Source organism: Hyperoodon ampullatus, assembly GCF_949752795.1.
Source record: "Hyperoodon ampullatus genome assembly, chromosome: X".
In the NCBI taxonomy this organism is placed as follows: domain Eukaryota; kingdom Metazoa; phylum Chordata; class Mammalia; order Artiodactyla; family Ziphiidae; genus Hyperoodon; species Hyperoodon ampullatus.
In genome coordinates this window covers 57030081-57057722 of record NC_136913.1, presented here as the reverse complement: position 1 = coordinate 57057722, position 27642 = coordinate 57030081, and the positions used below count along the sequence as shown (strand labels likewise).

The 27642-nt window shown below is 34.9% G+C and overlaps 1 protein-coding gene across 2 annotated transcripts in view; it reads left to right on the top strand.

Moving 5' to 3' along the window:
- Nucleotides 1–27642, top strand: part of OPHN1 (oligophrenin 1) — a gene marked incomplete at both ends in the record, with an annotated part of 648741 nt that overhangs the window by 435041 nt on the left and 186058 nt on the right. The gene's annotated exons all lie outside the window — the stretch shown is intronic.

Below are 27642 nucleotides of genomic sequence, written 5' to 3'. Positions count from 1 at the left end.
TTTTTTATTTCCATTACTCTAGGAATTGGATCTAAAAAGATCTTGCTGTGATTTTTGTCCAAGAGTATTCTTCCTGTGTCTTCCTCTAACAGTTTTATAGTGTCTGGTCTTACAGTTAGGTCTCTAATCCATTTTCAGTTTATTTTTCTGTATGCTGTTATGGAGTGTTCTAATTTCATTCTTTTACATGTAGCTTTCCAGTTTTCCGAGCACCACTTATTGAAGAGACTATCTTTTCTCCATTGTATATACTTGCGTCCTTTGTCAGAGATTAGTTGACAGTAGTTGTTTGGGTTTATCTCTGGGCTTTATATCCAGTTCCTTTGATCTATATTTCTGTTTTTGAGCCAGTACAATATTGTCTTGATTACTGTAGCATTTTAGTATAGTCTGAAGTCAGGGAGTCTGATTCCTGCAGCTCCGTTTTTTTCCCTCAAGACTGCTTTGGCTATTCAGGGCCTTTTGTGTCTCCATACAAATTTTAAGATTTTTTGTTCTGGTTTTGTAAAAAATGCCATTGGTAAATAGATAGGGATTGCATTGAATCTGTAGGTTGCTTTTGGTAGTATAGTCATTTTCACAATATTGATTCTTCCAATCCAAGAACATGGTATATCTCTCCATCTGTTTGTGTCATCTTTAATTTCTTTCATCAGTGTCTTACAGTTTTCTGCATACAGGTCTTTTCTTTTCCTAGGTGGGTTTATTCCTAGGTGTTTTATTTTCTTTGTTGCAGTGGTAAATGGGAGTGTTTCCTTAATTTATCTTTCAGATATTTCATCATTAATGCATAGGAATGCAAGAGATTTCTGTGCATTAATTTTGTATCGTGAAACTTTACCAAATTCATTCAATAGCTCTAGTAATTACCTGGTAGCACCTTTAGGATTCTCTATGTATATTATCATATCATCTGCAAACAGTGACAGTTTTACCTCTTTTCCAATTTGTATTCCTTTTATTTCTTTTTCTTCTCAGATTGCTGTGGCTAGGACTTCCAAAGCAATGTTGAAAAATAGTGGTGAGAGTAGACATCCTTGTCTTGTTCCTGATCTTGAGGAAATGCTTTCAGTTTTTCACCATTGAAAATGATGTTTCCTGTGAGTTTGTCATATATGGCTTTTATTATGTTGAGTTAACTTCGCTCTATGCCCACTTTCTGGAGAATTTTTATCAGAAATGGGTGTTGAATTTTGTCAAAAGCTTCTTCTGCATTTATTGAGAAGATCATATGCTTTTTCTTCTTCAGTTTGTTAATATGGTGTGTCACATTGATTGATTCGCATGTATTGAAGAATCCTTGCATTCGTGGGACAAATCCCACTCGATCATGTTGTATTATACTTTTAATTTGTTGTTGGATTCTGTATTTTGTTGAGGATTTTTGCATCTATATTCATGAGTGATATTGGTCTGTAATTTTCCTTTTTTGTAGTATCTTTGTCTGGTTTGGGTATCAGGGTGATGGTGGCCTCATAGAATGAGTTTGGGAGTGTTCCTTCCTCTGCTAGTTTTGAAAGAGTTTGAGAAGAATTGGTGTAAGCTCTTCTCTAAATGTTTGTTAGAATTCACCTGTGAAACCATCTGGTCCTGGGCTTTTGTTTGCTGGAAGAGTTGTAATCACAGTTTCAATTTCACTGCTTGTGATTGGTCTGTTCATATTTTCTATTTCTTCCTGATACAGTCTTGGCAGGTTGTGCCTTTCTAAGAATTTGTCCATTTCTTCCAGGTTGTCCATTTTATTGGCATAGAGTTGCTTGTAGTAATCTCTCATGATCTTCTGTATTTCTGCGGTGTCAGTTGTTAGTTCTCCTTTTTCATTTCTAATTCTATTGACGAGTCTTCTCCCTTTTTTTCTTGATGAGTTTGGATAATGGTTTATCAATTTTGTTTATCTTCTCAGAGAACCACCTTTTAGTTTTATTGATCTTTGCTATAATTTCCTTCATTTCTTTTTCATTTATTTCTGATCTAATCTGTATGATTTCTTTCCTTCTGATAACTTTGGGGTTTTTTTTGTTGTTGTTCTTCTTCTTATTTCTCTAATTGCCTTATGTGCAAGGTTAGGTTGTTTATTCGAGATATTTCCTGTTTCTTAAGGGAGGATTGTACTGCTATAAACTTCCCCCTTAGAACTGCTTTTGCTATATCCCATGGGTTTTGGGTCGGCCTGTCTCCATTGTCATTTGTTTCTAGGTATTTTTTGATTTCCTCTTTGATTTCTTCAGTGAACACTTGATTATTAAGTAGTGTATTGTTTAGCCTCCATGTGTTTGTATTTTTTACAGACCATTTTCTGGAATTGATATCTAGTCTCATAGTGTTGTGGTTGGAAAAGATGCTTGATATGATGTCAATTTTCTTAAATTTATGAAGGCTTGATTTGTGACCCAAGATATGATCTATCCTGGAGAATGTTCCATGAGCACGTGAGAAAAATGTGTATTCTATTGTTTTTCCATGGAATGTCCTATAAATATAAATTAAGTCCATCTTGTTTAATGTATCATTTAAAGTTTGTGTTTCCTTATTTTCATTTTGGATGATCTCTCCATTGGTGAAAGCGGGGTGTTAAAGTCCCCTACTATGAATGTGTTACTGTTTATTTCCCCTTTTGTGGCTGTTAGTATTTGCCTTATGTATTGAGGTGCTTCTATGTTGGGTGCATAAATATTTACAATTGTTATATCTTCTTCTTGGATCGATTCCTTGATCATTATGTAGTGTCCTTCTTTGTCTCTTCTAATAGTCTTTATTTTAAAGTCTATTTTGTGTGATATGAGAATTGCTACTCCAGCTTTCTTTTGATTTCCATTTGCATGGAATATCTTCTTCCATCCCCTCACTTTCAGTCTGTATGTGTCCCTAGGTCTGAAGTGGGTTTCTTGTAGAAAGCATATATATGGGTCTTGTTTTTCTATCTATTCACCCAGTCTGTGCCTTTTGGTGGAAGCATTCAATCCATTTACATTTAACGTAATTATTGATATGTATGTTCCTATTCCCTTTTTCTTAATTGTTTTTGGTTTGTTATTGTAGGTCTTTTCTTCTCCTGTGTTTCTTGCCTAGGGAACTTACTTTAGCTTTTGTTGTAAAGCTGGTTTGGTGGTGCTGAACTCTCTCAGCTTTTCCTTGTCTGTAAAGGTTTTAATTTCTCCATCAAATCTGAATAATATCCTTGCTGGATAGAGTAATGTTGGTTGTACGTGTTTCTCCTTCATCACTTTAAGTATGTCCTGCCACTCCGTCTCGCTTGCAGAGTTTCTGCTGAAAGAACAGCTGTTAACCTTATGGGGATTCCCTTGTGTGTTATTTGTTGTTTTTCCCTTGTTGCTTTTAATATGTTTTCTTTGTATTTAATTTTGATAGTTTGATTAATATGTGTCTTGGCGTGTTTCTCCTTGGATTTATCCTGTATGGGACTCTCTGTGCTTCCTGGACTTGATTAACTATTTCCTTTCCCATATTAGGGAAGTTTGCAACCATAATCTCTTCAAATATTTTCTCAGTCCATTTCTTTTTCTCTTCTTCTTCTGGAACCCCTATAATTCGAATGTTGGTGCATTTAATGTTGTCCCAGAGGTCCCTAAGACTGTCCTCGGTTCTTTTCATTCTTTTTTCTTTATTCTGCTCCACAGTAGTTATTTCCACTATTTTATCTTCCAGGTCACTTATCCTTTCTTCTTCCTCAGTTATTCTGCTACTGATTCCTTCTAGTGTAGTGTTCATTTCAGTTATTGTATCATTCGTCTCTGTTTGTTTGTTCATTAATTCTTCTAGATCTTTGTTAAACATTTCTTGCATCTTCTTGATTTTACCTCCCTTCTTTTTCCGAGGTCCTGGATCATCTTCACTATCAATATTCTGAATTCTTTATGTGGAAGGTTGCCTATCTCCACTTCATTTAGTTGTTTCTCTGGGGTTTTATCTTTTTCTTTCATCTGGTATGTAACCCTCTTCCTTTTCATCTTGTCCATCTTTCTGTGAATGTGGTTTTTGTTCCACTGGCTGCAGGATTGTAGTTCTTCTTGCTTCTGCTGTATTTATATGTTACTTAATAAAAAAATAACATATTCTTTAGCTTAAAAAATAAATTTTATGTTTTAATGACCTCATGTGTTTTCTTTTCAAGGGAAATGACTGGTAAATACAATCAACTATGTGATCAACTCCTTTGTATTCTAAAGTAATTGTGACCTAGGTGTTCATTTGGTTATGAAACTTAATTATCAGGTTCACAGTATAAAACACATTTCTAAAACCATTTCCTATGAAAAGTTGAAAAGCCACCATTTTCCATATAAGGACCATTGAATTTATACTTTGGAAGGCATAATTTTAAGTCATATGGCTATATTTTAAAGATTCTCGGCAATTAAAGTGTAATTCTTTCACGAGAAAGATAATTCTTCCATTCTGCTTATCTTATGTTCTAAAATTGTGTTAGTTTCTTTTTTCTCTTTTAGCAGTCCTATCTATATCTTTTGTACCATCCAGAGGCTTTGACTGTTTGGCTTTTAAACATATGTATATTGAATGCCTAATCATATTCTTGAATAAAATGTAATTTTATTTTGTTATTTTATTATTAATACTTATTATGAAATTTGTTTTTTATAAAGTACTTTAGAAACATATACAAAGTATAATAAATAAAATAGTGAGCATTCAAGTACTCAGATTAAAAAAATAACATTACAAGTAGAGTGAAATCTCCCCATATATCCCTCAGAGATCACATTCATTTCCTACTCCTTAGTAGATAACCAGTATCTGGAATTTCATATATAGCATTTTGTTCCTTGTTTTATAATTTTTATTGGAGTATAGTGGATTTACAATATTGTGTTAGTTTCAGGTGAACAGCAAAGTGAATCAATTATACATATTCATATATTCACTCTTTCTTAGATTCTTTTCCTATATAGGTCATTACAGAGTTTTGAGTAGAGTTCTCTTTGCTATACAGTAAGTTCTTATTAGTTATCTATTTTATATATAGTAGTGTGTATATGTCAATCCCAATCTCCCAATATATCTTCCCTCCTTTCCCCCATGGTAAGCATAAGTTTGTTTCCTACATCTGTGACTCTGTTTCTGTTTTGTAAATAAGTTCATTTGTACCATTTTTTTAGATTCCACATATAAGCGATATCATATGATATTTTTCTTTTTTTGTCTGAATTACTTTACTTAGTATGATAATCTGTAGTTTCATCCATGTTGCTGCAAGTGGCATTTTTTCATTCCGTGTTATGACTGAGTAATATTCCTTTGTACCACATCTGCTTTATCCGTTCATCTGTTGATGGTCATTTAGGTTGCTTCCATGTCTTGGATGTTGTAAATAGTTCTTCAATGAACATTGGGGAACATTTTCTTACTTTTTCTTCTTTTCATACGTGTATTAATTGTTTCAGGTGGTAACTAAATGAAATGGCCACTACTCAACTCTTTTGACCTACAAGTACAGCCATTTCATGTTGTTCAACTGAATACACACACACACACACACACATACACACACACATGGAGGCTTCTTTTTTTAACATTATATAATGGTTATTGTGTAGTATTCTCCCTCCACTTGATTTTTTTCCTCAATTTTATATAATATTTAGATACACCCGTGTTGCTGTAAAAAGTCCTTTTTAATTCATTTTTGCTGATATATAGTATTCCATTACATGAGTGTTCCACCATACTTTATTCATTCTCTTGTTAATGTACATTTCTTGTCGCTTCTAAGAGTTTTAATTTTTGACTTTTTTTACTTTCATTAATAATGCTACTATACTCATTCTTGCGCATGTCCCCAGAAGATTCTCTAGTTAAGTATATATAGAAGTTGCAGAGAATTAGAGTATACATACAGTTAATTTTTCTAGACAGTAGTAATTTTTTCCAAAGTAATAGACCACTAATATACTCTTACCAGAGTGTAAAGTGTTCCTTTAAACTCTATCCTTACCAGCACTATTTGTCATTTTCAGATTTTTAATTTTCCCCCATTTAGTGGATATAACATGTTTTCTATTTGAGGTTTTAATTTGTATGTCCCTAATTATTAACAAAGTAATGAATTGAAACTTTATAGTGCATTTATTTTCCATTCACTTTTCCTCCATTACGATGTACCTGCTCATTGTCTGCATATGGTGTTAGGGTAATACTGGCTTCATAAAGTTAATTGGGAAGTTTTTCCTGTTTTTCAGTTTTTTGCAAGAGTTTGTGGAAGATTTGTATTCATTCTTCATGAAGTATATGGTAAAATTCACCAAATGATTAATTTTAATTAATAATTCAGTCTCTTTACTCATTATGTGATTTTTCAGATTTTTCTGTTTAGTTTTTAATCAGTTTCAGTAGTTTGTGTATTCTCTAGGAATTGTCCATTTCATCCAGTTTATTTAATTTGGTGTCATGATTGTTCATAGTATCCCTTTATAATCCTTTTCACTTCTCTAAGGTCAGTAATAATGACCCCTCTTTCATTTCTCATTTTACTAAATTGTCTCTTTTTTCATGATCAGTGCAGCTGGAGGTTTGTCAATTTTGTTGAAATTTTTAAAGAACAAACTTTTGATTTCATTGATTATCTCTATTTTTCTATTCTCTATTTCATTAACTTCCTCTAAAATCTTTATTATTTCTTTCCATATCTTTGCACCTGGGTTTAATTTTTTCTCTCTCCAGTGTCTTAAGGTAGAAGGTTAGGCTATTGAGTTGACATCTTTCTTCTTTTGTAAGATTGGCATGTACATCTATAAACGTAGCTCTAAACAGTGCTTTAGCGGTACCCAAGATGTTTTTGTATGTTGTGTTTTCATTTTCATTCATCTTCAGGTATTTTCCAATATTTTGTGTGACTTATTCTTTGATTCATTGGTTGTTTAGGAGTGTGTTGTTTAATTTACACATATTTGTGAAGTTTCAAAATTTCTTGGGTATTGATTTCTAATTTTATTCCATTGAAGTCATAGAACATACTTTGTATGATCCCAATCCTTTAAAGTTTATTGAGGTTTGTTTCATGGCCTGGCATATGGTCTACTCTGGTGAATGTTCCTGGTGTGTTTGAGAAGAATGTATATTTTGCTGTTTTTGACTGGAATGTCCTATGGATGTCTTTTATGTCTGATTGGTTTATAATGTTGTTCAAGTCTTCTGTTTCCTTGTTGATCTTCTGCTTAGCTGTTTTATCTAATATTTAAAGTGGGGTATTGAAGTATGCAACTATTATTGTTAAATCATCTATTTCTCCTTTCAGTTCTGTCAGTTTTGCTTTATGTATTTTGGCACTCTGACATTAGGTGCATATATGTTTATAATTTTTGTATGTTCCTGATGGATTGATGTTTTATTGTTATAAAATGTCCCTGTTAATCTTTAGAAGTATTTTTTTCTTTTAAAATATATTTTGTCTGATATTGGCATAGCATGCAACTTTCTTTTGGTTGCTATTTGCATTATATAGCTGTTTCCATCATTTCATATATATATATTTCTAATTGAGTTTTTATTTGCATATAACATTATATGTTTCCATCTTTTTACATTTAATCTAATTATATCTTAGAATTTAAAGTGTGTTTTGTAAAAAGCATATCATTGTATCCTTTTTAAATGCAGTCTGAAAATCTTTGCCATTTGATAAATTTGTTTAATCAATTCTCATTGACTGTTACTACTAATGTGGTTGTGTTTATATCTATTATTTTTATTTTTGTTTTCTATATACCTGATTTCTTTGCTTTTCAGTTACTGTTACTGCTTTCTTTTGCCTTAAGTGAATATTTTCTAATGTAACATTTTAATCTTTTAATGAATTTTTTCTCAATATATTTTATTTTTTATTAGTTGTTGCTCCAGGGCTTACAATATACATCTGAATTTTCCAGACTGTATTTGATATTTATACTAACTTAATTCCAGTGCAATATAAAAATGGCCACTCCTATTCCTTCTATTTGTATTTCCTCTTCCTTTTTTGTTCTATTATTATAATACCTTTTAAGTCTAAATCCAATACAGCTTTGTACCAAGTGCCTCCTTGTGCTGTTGTTGTGAAATATACTGCATTTCTATTTGTTATAGATCTAAAAATATAATATTTTATACAATTGGTTTTTAAATCAGCTATGAGAAAAACAAAGAAATGCAGTTATACTGCTTTTTATAACTGTCTAATTACCTTTATTGGTGCTGTTTGTGTGTGTGTGTGTGTATTCAAATTATTGTCTTATGTCACTTGTATCAGTCTCAAGAGCTTTCTTTACCATTTCTTGCAATTTGAGTCTTCTGGTAAAGAATTCTTTCAGTTTTTAAAAAAATCCTGGAATGTCATTATTCCATCTTCATTTTCATAAGACAGATTTGCTCAGTATAAAATTTGTGATTGAAGTTTTTTAAAACATTTCTTTCTGCACTTAAAATATATCATCTCATTGCTTTCTGTCCTCCATTGTTCCTAAGGTGATATGAGCTGTTGATCTTTTTAGAGTCCCTTTGTCCATGATAAGTCACTTTTCTCTTGCGGCTTTCAAGATTCTCTTTGCCTTTGTCTTGTGACATTTTCTGTGTGATGTGTCTGGGTGTAGATCTCTTTCAAATTATCCTACTTCAAATTCACTGGGCTTCTTGGATATGTAGATCAATAGCTTTCATCAAATATGGGATATTTTCAGGGATTATTTTTTAATATATTTTTCCTACTCCTCTCTTTCTCTTATTTTTCTGATACTGCCATTTCATATATGTTAATGTGCTTAATGGTGTCTCACATTTCTTTGAATTTGTTTATTTTTCTTTATTATATTTTATATGTTTTTTCATTATATTTTTCTCTCTTCTTCAGATTGCATAACTTCTATTAGTCTATCTTCAAGTGTGCTAATTTTTCCTTCTGCCAACTTAAATCTACTGTTGAAGCCCTGTAGTGAATTTTTTGGTACTTTTCACCTCCCAAGTTTGAATTTAATTATTTTAAAAATAATTTATTTTGCTTTATTGACATTCTCTATTTGAGGAGGCATTGCTGTCATAACTTCCTTTACTTTTTTTAAAGCAGGCTTTTCTTTAGTTCTTTGAAAATATTAAAAATATTTTTCTGCAAATTCAATATCCAGGCCTTTTCAAAGGCTATTTTCCCTGTGAATCAACCACACTTTCTTTTTCCTTTGCATCTTATAATTTTTTGGTCTATAACTTGACATTTAGATAATATATTATAGCAACTCTGAATTCTGATTTACTATCCCCTCCCTACATACACAGCTTGCTGGCTTTATTTTTCTGTTTATTCGTTTGTTTAGTGACTTGTCTGTACTGTTTCAGTGAAGGTCATTTCCCCTTTAGTGTACAGCCTCTGATGTTGCTCCTCAAGGGCACTGCCTTGGGCATGCGCTCATTCAACCTGACAGTAATAATAGTTGTACCAAGGCTATCTTTAGCTATCTCTTTCCCTGATCTCTCTGTTAAATCATCTGCCTCTTTTGATATCAAACTAAGCTGTTAGCCCTGAGTAATTGTTAGCTGATTGCTATATTGACTTTAACAATACCCAGGGACATAACTTGTTTCACAGTGATTCAATTTAATTTGGGTCCCTTTCAGTGGTAGTCTTTGACGCCAGTGTTTCAGCCTTGTTCCATCCTTCTGTGGTCTCTTCTTAGACACCTCTTCCCTTGTTTTTTTCTGTTAAACTGGCTGTCCTATGGTTTAGAGAGCTTACGAAGATACCACCTTCCTCTTAATTGGTTACCGTCAAAAGCTCAATTATATTTGAGAATATCCTTAGGCTTGAAGTTTCTCATACTCTCTTTTAAATAAAGTCAGTTCCTTTGGGGATAGATTTGGAGCTCTGCTCTTATGGCCTGCTCCTGCCCTTCGGTAGAACCTCTGCACAAATGACCTGGGAGCTGGGGATGGGGTCAGTGACATTCTTCTCTCAGAATCACACCCATGCTCTATGAACAGGGCATTCAGTGGACTCAGAATCCCCTGGTCTTCTCAGCTTTTCTGTCCCTGCATGGAACGATTGCACTATGTGTGAGCAGGCACAGAGATATTTTGCGACCATTATTCTAGTCCTGCTGTTTCTAGAGTCGAGATTCTGCTGTATGAGTAGGGACTGTGTTGAGAGAGAGAGAGCTCCAGAACTCTTTGACATGCTTTCCTGGATAGAGCTTCTGCAACCTGGTGCTGAGTGTGGGATAAGAAATGCTGAAGACCTTCTTGGGGAGAGAGAGACCTATCTTCTTGGCTGAATCTGGCAGTAGCAGGGCTTCTATCTTGCTGAATTGGCAAGAAAAGATGCAAAGTGGCAGATTATGGCTCAAATGCCCTAGACTTTCACTGTTCTCACTGACATTTATTAGATTTTACTAAATGTGTTTATCCATTTATGATATAAGTGGATCTGTTTTGGTTTCAATGATTTTCTCTATTTATGGTTGTTTGCTAGGGAGAGGATCCATGGAGTGCCTCTTGCTCTGATTTCACATCTCTCTCCTAACTCAGAGAATCACTTGACATATAAAAAATATACTGTATTAATAACAATCTAACCAAACTTTCTAAACACCATTAAGCCCTTTTCCCCTAAATCTATATTTCCTATGCTATATTTTGGTCTTGCTCTTTTATATGTCACTGTCCTTTAGTCACAAGCGCTGCCATGAAGTAAGAACCAGATGTGTGATAAAGTTCATCAGTAGAAATCCCCACAAGTTTTGGGCCTGGAGTGAGAAGAGGGGTACCTGCTGAGCAGGTTGATGGTTTCACATGGCCTGGTGATTAAGTTCGTGGTCTAATGGACAGGATATGCATGTTGACTAGGACTGATTTGACTTAATGTACTATGTACAATTAATAATCTATATGTACTATGCAATATTTATAATAAGATTTACATGCTTATAAGCATTGGGTAGATAATGTAATGCATGATTATACATATAATATAATGTGTACGTATAAGATGTATGTACTTATTAATGTGGTAATACAAATATGCATGATGTACATAGTAGTTTGTGATAAAATGGGTTGTTTTGATACTGACATAATACTTAATAATTCTGTAAATGTCTTATAATATAATTTCAGGGAATAGTTTAAGTAGAATTTCAGCTTTGGGTGCTGGTGGTGAAGCTTGGGGCTTCTTCCTTGATTCTTAGGGAAGTGTATTGTTCTCCTCTTCTGGTTTACAAGACCAGGATAATGTGAAACACTACTAAGACTCTTCATTTCAGGATATTGTTTTCAATGATGCTAGTTACTGGTATTAGCACTAGAATCAAAAGAAAGTATAAAATAGATGCTAGTTGTCTGATAATGATGACGGAAAATTCTACAGGTTGTCCTCCAGTCCACGTTAGTGTTAGTAGGTCTGCCACTAACACTCAAAATAAGAACTGGCTAAGGAGTCGGAATGTTATGCTTTGTTGTTTGGATGTGTGGAGTACTGGGATAAATGCTAGATTTAGGATTGAGAGTAATAGGGCTAAGTATCCTCCTATTTTGTTGGGGATTGATCGCAGAATTGCATATGCGTATAGAAAATATCACTCTGGTTTAATATATGGTGGTGTGTTGAGTGAGTTTGCTGAGGTGTAGTTGTCAGGGTCTCCTAGCAAGTCAGGTAAAAATAGGACTAGTATTATTGAGGCTAGGATTAGTAGTAAAGCACCTAGAATGTCTTTGATTGTGTAATAGAGGTGGAGTGAAATTTTGTCCGTGTCAGATGGGTTTCCTGTGGGGCTGTTGGATCCTGTTTTGTGGAGAAATAATAGGTAGACAGCTGCTAGTGCTGTAATGATGAAGGGGAGAATAAAGTGAAAAGCTAATAATCATGTGAGTGTTGCTTTGTCTATGGAAAAGCCACCTCAGATCCATTCAACAAGAGTGGTGCCAATGTATGGGATTGCTGAGAGCAGGTTTGTAATGACTGTTGCCCTCAGAATGACATTTGTCCTCATGGTAGTACATAGCTGAAGCATGCTTAGCCTATACTTGCATTAAGCCTTTGCTCTAGCTATTTTCTATTTCTGCAATGCTTTTATATTCATAAGGCTCACTCCGCATTTTCTTCAGATCTCTATACAAGCATCACTTAATCATTGAGATCTTCCCAGACCATTGTATCTAAAATACCATTTCCTCTTCTTGTTCCCTCACAATTTTCCATTTTATCACCATTTAATATATCCTGTGTAATATATTTTATTTATTTGTTTATCCTCTCTGTCCAATAATTGCACATTGTACACTATTCATTATTATTGTTTGAAGGAATGAATGGGTCATACTATGACAGTTTTATCTATCTCTAGAGCAGCATTGTCTAATAGAATTTTCTGCAATGATGGAAATGTTCTCTGTTTTCACTGTCCAATATGATAACTGCTAGCTACATTTGGCCATTTACGATTTGAAATGTGGCCAGTGCAACTGTAGAACTATGTTTTAAATTTTAGTTAATTTAAAATTAGATTAAAATAGCCAAATGTGGGTATGGCTGCTTGCCAGCCCAGGTCCAGAGAGTTATATGCCTTGCTATGGGGTCTTTGCAAGTCTTATTCTTAATCTTCTGTTTTCATTCATAGTGTTAATTCCACCATTCCTGATACTGTTATCATTTATCCTACATACTGTTATAATAGCTGTTAATAAACAAGGGTGGGAATTCTGTAAAATTGTCTACAAATGAAATCAAGGCCTCAGTTCTGCTTGATTTTGGAAATGAGCATCTAATTTTCTCCTCATTGCTTTTTTCATATGAAATAATTATTTAAGATGCACAGTTTTGTATACACATTCAATGTCATATTTTCTGCAATTAAATGGGATAAATTACTGATACATGTTACTACATGGATAAACCTCAAAAACATACTAATTGACTGGGAACGCACTTCCTGGGAGGCAGAGAGGGAGATGCTCTAAGAGGTTCCTCAGTGTGGGGGAGTAAAATGCCCTGGATGTGACAAACAGGTCCAGATAATCTGTGCTGTGTGCTCAGATGTGCATATACTTCTTCTAAGTTGATTAAAGCTGTTTTAGAACTATCAAGTACCTCAAAGAAAATCAACTCTAAATTGATGGAAGACCACATACAATTTACATTCCTTGTAGGACTGCTCCTGTGTATAATGAATATATAACTAAAAAGCTAGATCTTCCAAGAGAGAAGAAGGAAGTTCTTCAGTGCTGTGTGTCTGACAGGGTCTTGGTAATCCAGCCGGGTATCAGGCCTGTGCCTCTGAGGTGTGAGAGCCGAGTTCAGGACATTGGTCCACCAGAGACCTCCCAGCTCCACATAATATCAAATGGTGAAAGTTCTCCCAGAGATCTCCATCTCCATGCTAAGACCCAGCTCCACACAACGACCAGCAAGCTGCAGTGCTGGACACCCTATGCCAAACAACTAGTAAGACAGGAACACAACCCCACCCATTAGTAGAGAGGATGCCAAAAATCATAATACGGTCACAGACACCCCAAAACACACCAACAGACATGGTCCTGCCCAACAAAAGAAAAGATACAGCCTAATCCACCAGAACACAGGCACCAGTCCCTTCCACAAGGAAGCCTACACAACCCACTGAACTAACCTCAGCCATTGGGGGCAGACACCAAAAACAATGGGAACTAAGAACGTGCAGCCTGCGTAAAGGAGACCCCAAACACAATAAGTTAAGCAAAATGAGAAGACAGAGAAACACAGCAGATGAAGGAGCAATGTAAAAACCCACCAGACCAAACAAATGAAGAGGAAATAGGCAGTCTACCCGAAAAAGAATTCACAATAATGATAGCAAAGATGATCCAAAATCTTGGAAATATAATGGAGAAAATACAAGAAATGTTTAACAAGGACAGAGAAGAACTAAAGAGCAAACAAACAATAATGAACAACACAATAAATGAAATTTAAAATTCTCTAGGAGGAATCAATAGCAGAAGAACTGAGGCAGAAGAACGGATAAGTGACCTGGAAGATAAAAGAGTGGAAGTAACTACTGCAGAGCAGAATAAAGAAAAAAGAATGAAAATAATTGAGCACAGTTTCAGAGACATCTGGGACAACATTAAGCGCACCAACATTCAAATTATAGGGGTCCCAGAAGTAGAAGAGAAAAAGAAAGGGACTGAGGAAATATTTGAAGAGATTATATTTGAAAACTTCATTAATATGGGAAAGGAAATAGTCAACCATTTCCAGGAGGTTCAGAGAGTCCCATACAAGATAAATCCAAGGAGAAACACACCACAACACATATTAATCAAACTACCAAGACTAAACACAATGAAAAAATATTAAAAGCAGCAAGGGAAAAACAACAAATAACATACAAGAGAATGCCCATAAGGTTAACAGCTGATGTTTCAGCAGAAACTCTGCAAGCCAGAAGGGAGTGGCAGGACATATTTAAAGTGATGAAAGGGAAAAACGTACAATCAAAATCACTCATTCAGGATCTCATTCAGATATGATGGAGAAATTAAAACCTTTACAGACAAGCAAAAGCTAAGAGAATTCAGCAGCACCAAACCAGATTGACAACAAATGCTAAAGGAACTTCTCTAGGCAGGAGACACAAGAGAAGGAAAAGGCCTACAATAACAAACCCAAAACAATTAAGAAAATGGAAATAGGAACATACATATTGATAATTACCTTAAATGTAAATGGATTAAATGCTCCCATGAAAAGACATATACTGGCTGAATGGATACTAAAACAAGACCCGTATATATGCTGTCTACAAGAGACCCACTTCAGACCTAGGGACACATACAGACTGAAAGTGAGGGGATGGAAAAAGATATTCCATGCAAATGGAAATCCAAAGAAAGCTGGAGTAGCAATTCTCATATCAGACAAAATAGACTTTAAAATAAAAACTACCACAAGAGACAAAGAAGGACACGACATAATGATCAAGGGATCAATCCAACAAAATGATATAACAATTGTAATTATTTATGCACCCAACAAAAGAGCACCTCAATGCATAAGGCAAATGCTAACTGCCATAAAAGGGGAAATCGACAGTAACACAATCATAGTAGGGGACTTTAACACCTCACTTTCAACTACGGACAGATCATCCAAAATGAAAATAAATAAGGAAACACAAGCTTTAAATGATGCATTAAACAAGATGGACTTAATTGATATATTTAGGACATTCCATCCAAAACCAACAGAATACACTTTCTTCTCAAGTGCTCATGGAACATTCTGCAGGATAAATCATATCTTGGGTCACAAATGAAGCCTTGGTAAGTTTAAGAAAATTGAAGTAACGTCAAGTATCTTTTCCGACCGCAGCTCTATGAGAATAGATATGAGTTACGAGAAAAAATTTTGTAAAAAATAAAATCACATGGAGGTTAAACAATACACTACTTAATAAGCAAGAGATCACTGAAGAAATCAAAGAGGAAATCAGAAAATACCTAGAAACAAATGACAATGAAAACATGACGACCCAAAACCTATAGGATGCAGCAAAAGCAGTTCTCAGAGGGAAGTTTATAGCAATACAATCCTCACTCAAGAAACAAGAAACATCTCAAGTAAACAAGCTCACCTTACACCTAAAGCAATTAGAGAAGAACAAAACCCCCCCAAAGATAGCAGAAGAAAAGTAATCAAAATGATCAGATCAGTAATAAATAAAAAAGAAATGAAGGAAACAATAGCAAAGATCAGTAAAACTAAAACTGGTTCTTTGAGAAGATAAGAAGAAATGATAAAGCATTAGCCAGACTCATCAAGAAAAAATGTAAGAAGACGCAAATCAATAGAACTAAAAATGAAAAAGAAGTGACAACTGACACTGCAGAAATACAAAGGATTATGAGAGATTTGGACAAGCAGGTATATGCCAGTAAAATGCACAACCTGGAAGTAAAGGACAAGTTCTTAGAAAAGCACAACCTTCCTAATCTGAACCAGGAAGAAATAGAAAATATAAACAAACCAACCACAAGCACTGAAATTGAGACTGTGATTAAGAATTTTCCAACAAATAACAGCCCAGGACCAGATGGCTTCAGAGGCGAATTCTATCAAACATTTAGAGAAGAGGTAACACCTATCCTTCTCAAAATCTTCTAAAATATAGTAGAGGGAGGAACACTCCCAAACTCATTCTACATGGCCACCATCACCCTGATATCAAAACCAGACAAAGATGTCATAAAGAAAGAAAACTACAGGCTAATATCACTGATGAACATACATGCAAAAATCCTCAACAAAATACTAGCAAACACAATGCAACAGCACATTAAAAGGATCATACAGCATGATGAAGTGGGATTTATTCCAGGAATGCAAGTATTCTTCATTATATGCAAATCAATCAACATTATACACCATAATAACAAATTGAAGGATAAAAACCTTATGATCATCTCAAAAGATGCAGAAAAAACTTTTGACAAAATTCAACACCCATTTATGATAAAAAACCCTCCAGAAAGTAGGCATAAAGGGAACTTACCTCAACATATTAAAGGCCATATATAAAAAACCCACAGCCAACATCTTTCTCAATGGTGAAAAATTGAAACCATTCCCACTAAGATCAGGAACAACACACGGTTCTCTCACCACTATTATTCAACATAGTTTTGAACGTTTTAACCTCAGCAATCAGAGAAGAAAAAGAAATAAAAGGAATCCAAATCAGAAAGAAGAAATAAACTGTCACTCTTGGCAGATGACATGATTCTATACATAGAGAATCCTCAAGATGCTACCAGAAAACTACTAGAGCTTCTTAATGAATTAGGTAAAGTAGCAGGACACAAAATTAATGCATAGAAATCTCTTGCATTCCTATACACTAATGATGAAAAATCTGAAAGAGAAATTAAGGAAACTCTTCCATTTACCAGTGCAACAAAATGAAAAAAAAAAAACCTTGGAATAAACCTGCCTAAGGAGACCAAAGACCTGTATGCAGAAAACTATAAGACATTAATGAAAGAAATTAAAGGTGATACAAACAGATGGAGAGATATACCATGTTCTTGGATTGGAAGAATCAACATTGTGAAAATAACTATACTACCCAAAGTAATCTACAGATTCAGTGCAATCCCTATCGAACTACCAATGGCATTTTTCACAGAACTAGAACCCAAAATTTCACAATTTGTATGGAAACACAAAAGACCCCAAATAGCCAAGGCAATCTTGAGAAAGAAAAACTGGGCTGGAGCAATAAGGCTCCCAGAGTTCAGACTATACTACAAAGCTACAGTAATCAATACAGTATGGTACTGACACAAAACCAGAAATGTACATCACTGGAACAGGATAGAAAGCCCAGAGATAATCACACACACATATTGTCACTTTATCTTTGATAAAGGAGGCAAGAATATACAATGGAGAAAAGACAGCCTCTTCAATAAGTGGTTGTGGGAAAAGTGGACAGCTACGTGTAAAAGAATGAAATTAGAACACTCCCTAACACCATACACAAAACTAAACTCAAAATGGGTTAAAGACATACATGTAGGGCCCGACACTAAAACTCTTAGCAGAAAACATAGGCAGAATATCTATGAGATAAATCACAGCAAGATCCTTTTTGACCCACCTCCTAGAGAAATGGAAATAAAAGCAAAAACAAAGAAATGAGACCTAATGAAACTTAATTTTTTTTTGCACAGCAAAGCAAACCATAAACAAGACGAAAAGACAGCCTTCAGAATGGGAGAAAATATTTGCAAATGAAGCATCTGACAAGGGATTAATCTCCAAAATTTATAAGCAGCTAATGTAACTCAATATCAAAAAAACAAACAACCCAATTCATAAATGAGCAGAAGACCTAAATAGACATTTCTGCAATGAAGATACACAGTTTTCCAACAAACACATGAAGGAATGCTCAACATCACTAATCATTAGAGAGATGCAAATCAACACTATAATGAAGTATCACCTCACATCTGTCAGAATGGCCATCATCGAAAAATCTACAAACAATAAATGCTGTAGACAGTGTGGAGAAAATGGAACCATCTTGCACTGTTGGTAGGAATGTAAATTGATACCGCCACTATGGAGAACAGTATGGAACTTCCTTAAAATCTAAAACTAGAACTACCATATGACCCAGCAATCCCATTACTGGACATATACCCTGGGAAAACCATAATTCAAAAAGAGTCATGTACCACAATGTTCATTGCAGCTCTATTTACAGTATCCAGGATATGGAAGCAACCTGTTTCCATGGAGAGATGAATGGATAAAGAAGATGTGGCACATATATACAATGGAATATTACTCAGCCATAAAAGGAAACAAAATTGAGTTATTTGTAGTGAGGTGGATGGACCTAGAGACTGTCATACAGAGTGAAGTAAGTCAGAAAGAGAAAAAGAAATACCATTGCTAACACATATATATGGAATCTAAAAATAATAATAATAATAATAGAGTTCTGAAGAACCTAGGGACAGGACAGGAATAAAGTCATAGACGTGGAGAGTGGACTTGAGGACATGGGGAGGTGGAGGGGTGGGCTGGGATGAGGTGAGAGCATGGCATGGACATATATACACTACCAAGTGTAGAATGGATGGCTGGTTGGAAGCAACCACATAGAGCAGGGAGATCAGCTTGGTGCTTTGTGACCATCTAAATGGGGGGGTAGGGTGGGTGGGAGGCAGACGCGAGAGGGAAGAGTTATGGGGATATTTGTATATGTATAACTGATTCACTTTGTTGTAAAGCAGAAACTAACACACCAATGTAAAGCAATTATACTCCAATAAAGATGTTAAAAATAAAATACTAATTTAAAGAAGATAGTAATAAAATACTATATGTATATGTTTGATTTTATATAGAATTTCTGTAATAACCCAATCCATAGAGAAAGAAAGTAGATTAGCATTTGCCTATGGTGGTGGGAGGAAGGGGAAAGAAGGAATTGGGGTGTGACTACTAAAGGGTATGGGGTTTCTTCTACGAATAATAAAAATATTGCATAATTAATTGTGGTGATGGTTGTACAAATTTGTGAATCAACTAAAAGCCACTGAATTGTACAGTTAAATATTTATATATGTGTGTGCATGCAAGTACTTCTGGATGTTTTTTTCTTGGCTTCTTCCCTCAGATATTCTGATTTAGTAGGACTTAAGATGGGAGTCTGCATTTTAAACAAGGAACCAATTCGATTCTAATGCAGGTGGCCACAAATTATTATTTGAGTGACACTGTCTTAGGCAAGATTGTATTCCTTATTTTACTTTCTTCAAGAAATTTGTGATGAAGTATGGAGGATGCGTATCTTTATCCTAGGTATATGCTAATACCTTGGCCTCCTTTATACCATGGTTATATTTTGAGCTAAAACTTTCAGATCTGGGTAATGTTGACGCATTTTCTTTGTATGACAGGCCATTGCTACTTTAGGCAGATTATGACAGTTGCAGTGGGGTACTCAGATGGCTTTATCTTCTCAGTTAATTTTTTTTTTGCATTTTTTTTCAAAAATAGAATTGGTATTTTCCATAGTGTTCTCTCTGCCATAGGTTTCAAAGTAATTGTAAAACCTTTCTCTACATTATCCTACTCTTCCTCTTTCATGATATATATCTCAGATGGTTGGTTGGCTTATCTAATGAAATATTTGAATTATAGCCTACATAGGCCAGTGTATGTCTACATGTGGTGGTAGGTAACCTGTGTCTGAATCATCTGGAATGTTTGTTAAACTTCCTGGGTCCCAAGCTTCAAAGTCTCTGAATGTGGAGCCTAAGAATCTGGATGAATATTATGCATACTAAAGTTTGAGAACCACTGACTTAGGTAGTGATCTTTGTCTTTGAATTTTCTAATATACAACTTGAGAAGAGTTTTAAATTTCTTCTAATTTTTCTTATATTATTTATTATATTTGTTATTCCTGGGAAGGTTAGAATTTTGCTTCCACACTTGAAACTCCTGTTTTTTTTTTTTTTCGACTTGATCTTTCTGTTTTAATAAAAACTGTACTTTGCACTGTCTAGCTATGCTTTTGGTCCTTCCCACTCCCTTGCCCTGATTTCCACCCTGATTAACTTGGTCAGTATGTAATTCATCTTGTTCTATGGACAAAAAGTCTATAGTGTGTGTGTGTGTTTGTGTGCACTATTGTTGCTGCTAAATTTTTACTCATCTTTGGTTGTTCCTGAAAAGCCCTAAAACTATAGGGTTAGCAATATTAGAATTTTAAGAATCTGTAATATCTGGTCTTTCATAGACTATGTGCAAGTTATAGTAATACTGACCTGAGCATATCTATATTGCTATGAATTCTGACAATTCCCAAGAATCTGAAAAGGTATGGGACTTTTTATTGTATTAGTAAAGCAGTGACTAAGAGCTGTGATTTCAAAATAAGAATTGTAATAGACTGATTACAAAATGTACACTCTGAAAAGCTAGGCTTCATAATTATGGGCACACTATGTGCATTCTCTATCAAATGTTAAGTATGAGAAAATTGCCCTAAAAGAGATGAAAAAGAATTGATATAATTTTAACCTGTAGAGTATGCTAATATAACTGTTTATTGCTCCTAACAATGGTGTACTCTCCTTTAGTTGTTATATTTATTTGGATGCTATTTTTATTTATTGTTATTAAAATAATAATAATCATTCATGAAGTGATTCTATGAGTGAAGGGATTTTATAAGCACTTAACATAGCATCTCATTTAATCATCAGAAATTCATTAATCATATCAATTTTATAGACAAGGACACCAAGCTTCAGAATGATTACATAACTTGACAAAGATTAATAGGTAGTAAGTGGCAATGCAGACATCAAGCACCTGGTTTGCCTTAAAATCCTGTGCTGTTTTCTTTTTCCGGTTTTATTGAGATATAATTGACATACAGCACTGTATAAGTTTAAGGTGTATAATGTAATGATTTGACTTAAGTACATCATGAAGTGATTATCACAATAAGTTTGTTGAACATCCATCATCTCATACAGATACAAAATTTAAGAAATAGAAAAAATATTTTCCTCTGATGAGAACTTTTAGGGTTTATTCTCTTCATATCTTTCATCTATAAAATACCACCATGTTAATTACATTTATCATGTTGTACATTACATCCCTAGTACTTATTTATTCCATAACTGGAAGTTTGTACCTTTTGACTGCCTTCATCCAATTCCCCTTCCCCCAACCTCCCACCTCTGGTAACCGAAAATGTAATCACTTTTACTATGAGTTTATTTGTTTGTTTATATGTTTTTGAAGTATAATGACCTATAACACTATGTTAGTTACTGGTACAACATAGTGATTTGATATTTCTTTACATTTTAAAATGATCACCATGGTAAGTCAGTTAACATACGTCACCATACAAAGATAATACATAAATACTGACTATATTCTTCACACTGTATTTTTCATACCCATGAAGTATTTATTTTGTAACTTGAAGCTTACACCTCTTAAACTCCCTCACCTATTTCTCTTCCACCCCCATCCTTCCCCTCAGGCCGTCAACTGTTATCTGTATCTATGACTCTTTCTATTTTGTTATGTTTGTTTATTTGTTTTTTGGATTCCACATATAAGTGAAATAATGTAGTATTGTTTTTCTCTGTCTGACTTACTTCACTTATCATAATACACTCTAGGTCCATTCATGTTGTTGCATATGTGAAGATTTCATCTTTTATGGCTCAGTAATATTCCATTGTGTGTGTGTGTCTGTGTGTGTGTGTGTATATATATATATATATATATATCCCATCTTCTTTATTCATTCAGTTATTGATAGGAACTTAGGTTGCTTCCATATCTTGGCTATTGTATCAATACGTACAGCTGCAATGAACATAAGATTGCATATACCTGTTCTACTTAGTATTTCTGATTTCTTAGGATAGTAACCAGGAGTGGAATTGCTGGATCATATGATAGGTCTATTTTTAGTTCTTTTGAGGAATTCTCATTGTTTTACACAGTGGCTGAACCAATTTACATTCACGCCAACAGTGTACAAGGGTTCTCTTTTCTTGGCATCCTTGCCAACATTTGTTATTTGTAGACTTTTTGATGATAGCCATTCTGACAGGTGTGAGGTGATATCCCATTGTGGTTTTGACTTGCATTTCTCTAATAATTAACAATGTTGAGCATCTTTTCATATGCCTCTTAGCCATCTGTGTGTGTTCTTGGAAAAACGTCTATTCAGATCCTCTGTCCATTTTAAAATCAGGTTGTTTTTTCTTTTGATGTTGAGTTGTATGAGTCCTTTGTATCTTTTGGACATTAACACCTTATCAGATATACTGTTTGCAAATATTTTCTCCCATTCAATAGGTGCCCCTTTCATTTTGTTGATAGTTTCCTTCACTGTGTAAAAGGTTTTTAGTTTGATGTATTCCAATTTGTTTATGTTTGCTTTTCTTTGTTTCTTTTGCTTGAGGAGACATATTAAAACACATATATTACTAAGACTGATGTGAAAGAATATACTGACTCAGTTTTCTGCTAGAAGTTTTGTGGTTTCAGATCTTAAATTTAAGCATTTAATTCATTTTGAATTTATTTTTCTGCATGATGTTAGAGAGTGGTCCAGTTTGATTCTATTGCATGTAACTGTCCAGTCTTTCCAACACCAGTTATGAAAAAAAGGCTGATTTTTCCCCACTGTATATTCTCACCTCCTTTGTCATAGATTAATTTCCCATTGGTTCTGGCACTAGTGCCTGCTCACTGGTGGGCAGATCCATGTCCTGGGGTCTCTGGCTGCAGGGCCCTGGGGCTCATGGAGTTGGTGTCAGCCCACTGGTGGGCAGGGCTGGATAACAATGTCTGGCTGCAGTATCCCAGGGTGTCCTGGGGCTGGTGTTAGTGCACTGGTTTTCAAAGCCACGTTCTGGGCCCTCTGGTAGACAGGCTGGTCCCAGGGCAGCTGTGGACTCAGGGCATCTTAAGCCTACCTGCTTGGCCTGAGACATCCCAGTACTAGTGACAGCAGTCTGTTGGGTGGGGCTGGGTTGCAGCGCTAATAAGCTAGAGGAAGGATACCAAAATGAAGCTTGTCAGCACCCGTCTTCTCCTGGTATGAGGTCTCCAAAACGGCTGCTGTCATTGTCCATGTCCCTAGCATGAGGTCCAGTTGCCTCTTGCCTCTCCAGAAGGCTCTTCAATATCAGCAGGTGAGTCTGACCCAGGTTCCTATCAAATTACTGCTTCTGCCCTATGTTCTGGAGCATGTGGGATTTTGTGTGCACCCTTTAAGAGTGGAGTCTCTATTTCCCAGAGCCCTCTGGTTCCCCTGAAAGTAAGCCCCATTGACCTACAGAGCCAAATGTTCTGGGGGTTTATCTTTCCAGTACAGGATATCCAAGCTGTGGAGCCAAGTGTGGGCTTGAGATTCCTTGCTTTGGGGGAAGAACATCTTCAACTGTAATTATCCTCCTGTTAGTGGGTTGCCCACCCAGGGGTATAGATCTTGACTCTGCCACATCTCTATCCTGCCTACCCATCTTGTTGTGGCTCCTTCTTTATATCTTTAGTTGTAGAAAAATATTTTCTGCTATTCCTATCTTTCTCATCCATAGTTGCTCTGTAAATAGCTGTAATTTTGATGTGCCTGTGGGACAAAGTGAGCTCAGCGTCTTCCTACTTTGCCATCTTGGCAACTCCTCGAAAATCCTGTGCTTTTAAACATTATTATAGCTTGACACCAGGTTTAATGAATAAACCTGTGGTGTGTGAATAAACACTCACTTCATAACACATTTTAGTTATAACATTAGATATTAGCTAGTAAGGATATAAACCCTATTATCTCCAATTATCTGTATGAAGTTAGAGATGACAAAGCACATTAGGTAATGGAGGATTGTGTCCTGGAAAGAACAGTGAGCTTGACTACTAGCTAGCACAATGAAATAATAAAATTAAATAAAAAGTAAAACTGGGAATAGTGAAACATTTTGTCATAATTTACAATACTATCCTGAGATCAAATCATTTTTTAATTAATTTTTTATTGTGGTATGAACACTTTGCATGTGATCCATCGACTTAAATTTTTAGGTGTACGGTGCAGTACTGTTAATTATAAATACTTTGCTGTACAAGCAGATTTTAAACACATATTCATCATGTAAAGTTGAAACTCTATAGCCATTGAACAATAACTCCTCATTTCCACTTCTTCCTAGCCCCGGGCAACCACCATTCTACTTTCTGCTTCTATGAGTTTGATTATTTTAGATACCTTATATAAGAAGGATCATGCAGTGTTTGTTTTTCTGTGTATAGCTTATTTCATTTTGCAAAATGTGCTCTAGGTTCATCCATGTTGTCACTTATGGTGGGATTGCCTTCTTTTTTTTTAAAGGCTAAATAATATCCCACTGTGAGTATATACCACATTTTCTTAACTCATTCATCTGTTAATGTACATTTAGGCTGTTTCCATATCTTGGATACTGTGAATAATACAGCAACGAAAATGGAAATAAAAATATCTCTTTGAGAGTTCCCTGGTGGCCGTGTGGTTAGGATTCCGGGCTTTCACTGCCATGGCCCAGGTTCAATCCCTCGTTGGGGAACTGAGATCCCACAAGCCATGCAGTGCAGCCACACACACACACAAAATCTCTTTGAGCTCCTGATTCAAATCTTTGGGATATATATCTATAAGTTGGATTGCTGGATCCTATGGAAGTTCTATTTTTAATTTTTTGTGGAACCTCCGTATTGTCTTCCATAGTGGCTTAATCATTTTATATTCTCACCAATACTATATAAGGGTTACAATTTCTCCACATCCTTACCAACATTTGTAATCTTTTTTTTTTTTGGTAATAGTCATCTCAACATGTGTGAAGTGATATCTCATTGTGGTTTTGATTTGCATTTTCCTGAGAATTAATCATGTTGAGCACCTTTTATATACTTCTTGGCCGTTTATATATATTCTTTGGGAAAATGTCCAGTCAAGCCTGTTGCCCATTTTTTAATTAGGTTATATGGTTTTTGCTATGGACTCAGAGGACTTCCTTATTACTTTGGATATTAACCCCTTATCAGGTATAGGGTTTGCAAATATGTTCTCCCATTTCATAGGTTCCCTTTTCATTTTGTTGATTTTTTTTTCCTTTGCTGTGCAAAAGCATTTTAGTTTGATGTAGTCCCACTTATCTATTTCTGTTTTCATTACTTGTGCTTCTGGTGTTATATTCATACAATCATTGCCAATACTAATGTCAAGAAGCTTTTCCCTTATGTCTTCTTCTAGAAGTTTTAAAATTTCAGGTCTTTGGTTTAAGTCTCTATTGCAATTTTTTTTTGCAAATTTGAAATAATCTGTGTATTTTATTTTATTTTTTTTAACATCTTCATTGGAGTATAATTGCTTTACAATGATGTGTTAGTTTCTGCTTTATAACAAAGTGAATCAGCCGTACATATACATATATCCCCATATCTCCTTCCTCTTGCATCTCCTTCCCACCCTCCCTATCCCACCCCTCTAGGTGGTCACAAAGCACCGAGCTGATCTCCCTGTGCTATGTGGAGACAGTTCCTTGCCTGTTGTGTATTCTTGGCTCATTCGTTGAAGATCAGTTGACTATATATATATATGTGGGTTTATTTCTGAGCTCTCTATTTTGTTCCATTAGTCTGTATGTCTATCTTTATGTCAGCACCATACTGTTTTAATTACTGTAGATTTGTAATATATTTTGAAATCAGGAAGTATAATGCCTCCAGCTTTGTTCTTTCTCAAGATTTCTTTGGCTATTTGGGGCTTTTATGGTTCCATTTGAATTTTAAGGTTTTTTTTCTGTTTCTTTAAAAACTGCCACTGGGTCTTTAATGAGGATAACATTGAATCTGTAGATCACTTTGGGTATTATGGACATTTTAACAATATTAAGTCTTCAAATCCATGAAAAAAATGTCTTTCCACATATTTGTGGCTTTATTTTTTTTCATTACTGTTTCGTAATTTTCCGTGTTCAAGTCTTTTACCTCTTTTGTTAAGTTTACTCCTAAGTACTTTAAATACTTTATTCTTTTTGGTAGTATAGTAAAGGAGATTGTTTTCTTTATTTTTTGAAGTATAGAAACTGTACAATATTATATAAGTTAGAGATGCACAATATAGTGACTCAGTTTTTAAAGGTTATGCTCCATTTATAGTTATTATAAAATATTGGCTATATTCCCCATGTTGTACAATATCTCCTTGTAGCTTATTTATTTTATACCTAATAGTTTGTACCTCTTACTCCCCTACCACTATATTGCCCCTCCCACTTCCCTCTCCCCACTGGTAACCACTAGTTTGTTCTCTATATCTGTGATTCAGCTTCATTTTGTTATATTCACTAGTATTTTGTAGATTCTACATATAAGTGATATCATACAGTATTTATCTTTCTCTGCCTGACTTATTGCACTTAGCATAATGCCCTCCAATTCCATCCATTTTGCTGCAAATGGCAAAATTTCATTTTTTATGGGTGTGTAGCATTTTATTGTGTGTGTGTGTGTCTGTGTGTGTATCTCACATCTTCTTTATCTATTCATCTGTTGATGGACACTTAGGTTGCTTCCATATCCTGGCAATTGTAAACAATGCTGCTATGAACATTAGGGTACATGTAAGTTTTCAAATTAGTGGGTTTTGTTTTTTTGGAATATACTGAGGAGTAGAATTGCTGGGCAATATGGTAGTTCTATTTTTAGCTTTATGAGAAACCTCCATCCTGTTTTCCACAGTGGCTGCAGACCAATTTACATTTCCACCAACAGTGTACAATGATTCCCTGTTCACCACATTCTCGCCAACATTTATTATTTGTGTTCTTTTTGGTGACAGCCTTTCTGACAGGTGGGAGGTGATACCTCATTGTGGTTTTGATTTACATTTTCCTGATGATTAGTGATGTTGAGCATCTTTTCATGTGCCTGTCAGCCATCTGCATTTCCTCTTTGGACAAATGTCTATTTAGTTATTCTGTCCATTTTTAAATTGGGTTGTGTGGGGTTTTTTGATGTTGAGTTCTATGAGCTGTTTATATATATTGGATATTAATCCCTTATCAGTCATATCATTTGCAAATATTTTCTCCCATTCAGTAGGTTGTCTTTTCATTTTTTCAGTGGATTATTTTGTTGTGCAAAAGCTTTTAAGTTTATTTTGGTCCCATTTGTTTATTTTTGCTTTAATTTCCTTTACTTTAGGAGATAGATCCAAAAAAAATAGTGTTGTGATTTATGTCATAGAGTGTTCTGCCTGTTTTCCTCTTGGAGTTTTATAGTATCCAGTCTTATATTTAGGTACTTAATCCATTTTGAGTTTATTTTTGTATATAGTGTTAGAGAATGTTCTAATTTCATCCTTTTACATGTAGCTGTCCAATTTTCCCAGCACCACTTATTGAAGAGACTGTGTTTTCTGCATTGTGTATTCTTGCCTCCTTCATCTTAGATTAATTGACCAGAATTGCATGGGTTTATCTCTGGACTTTCTATCTTGTTCCATTGATCTATATTTCTGTTTTTGTGTCAGTACCGTACTGTTTTGATTACTGTAGTGTTGTAGT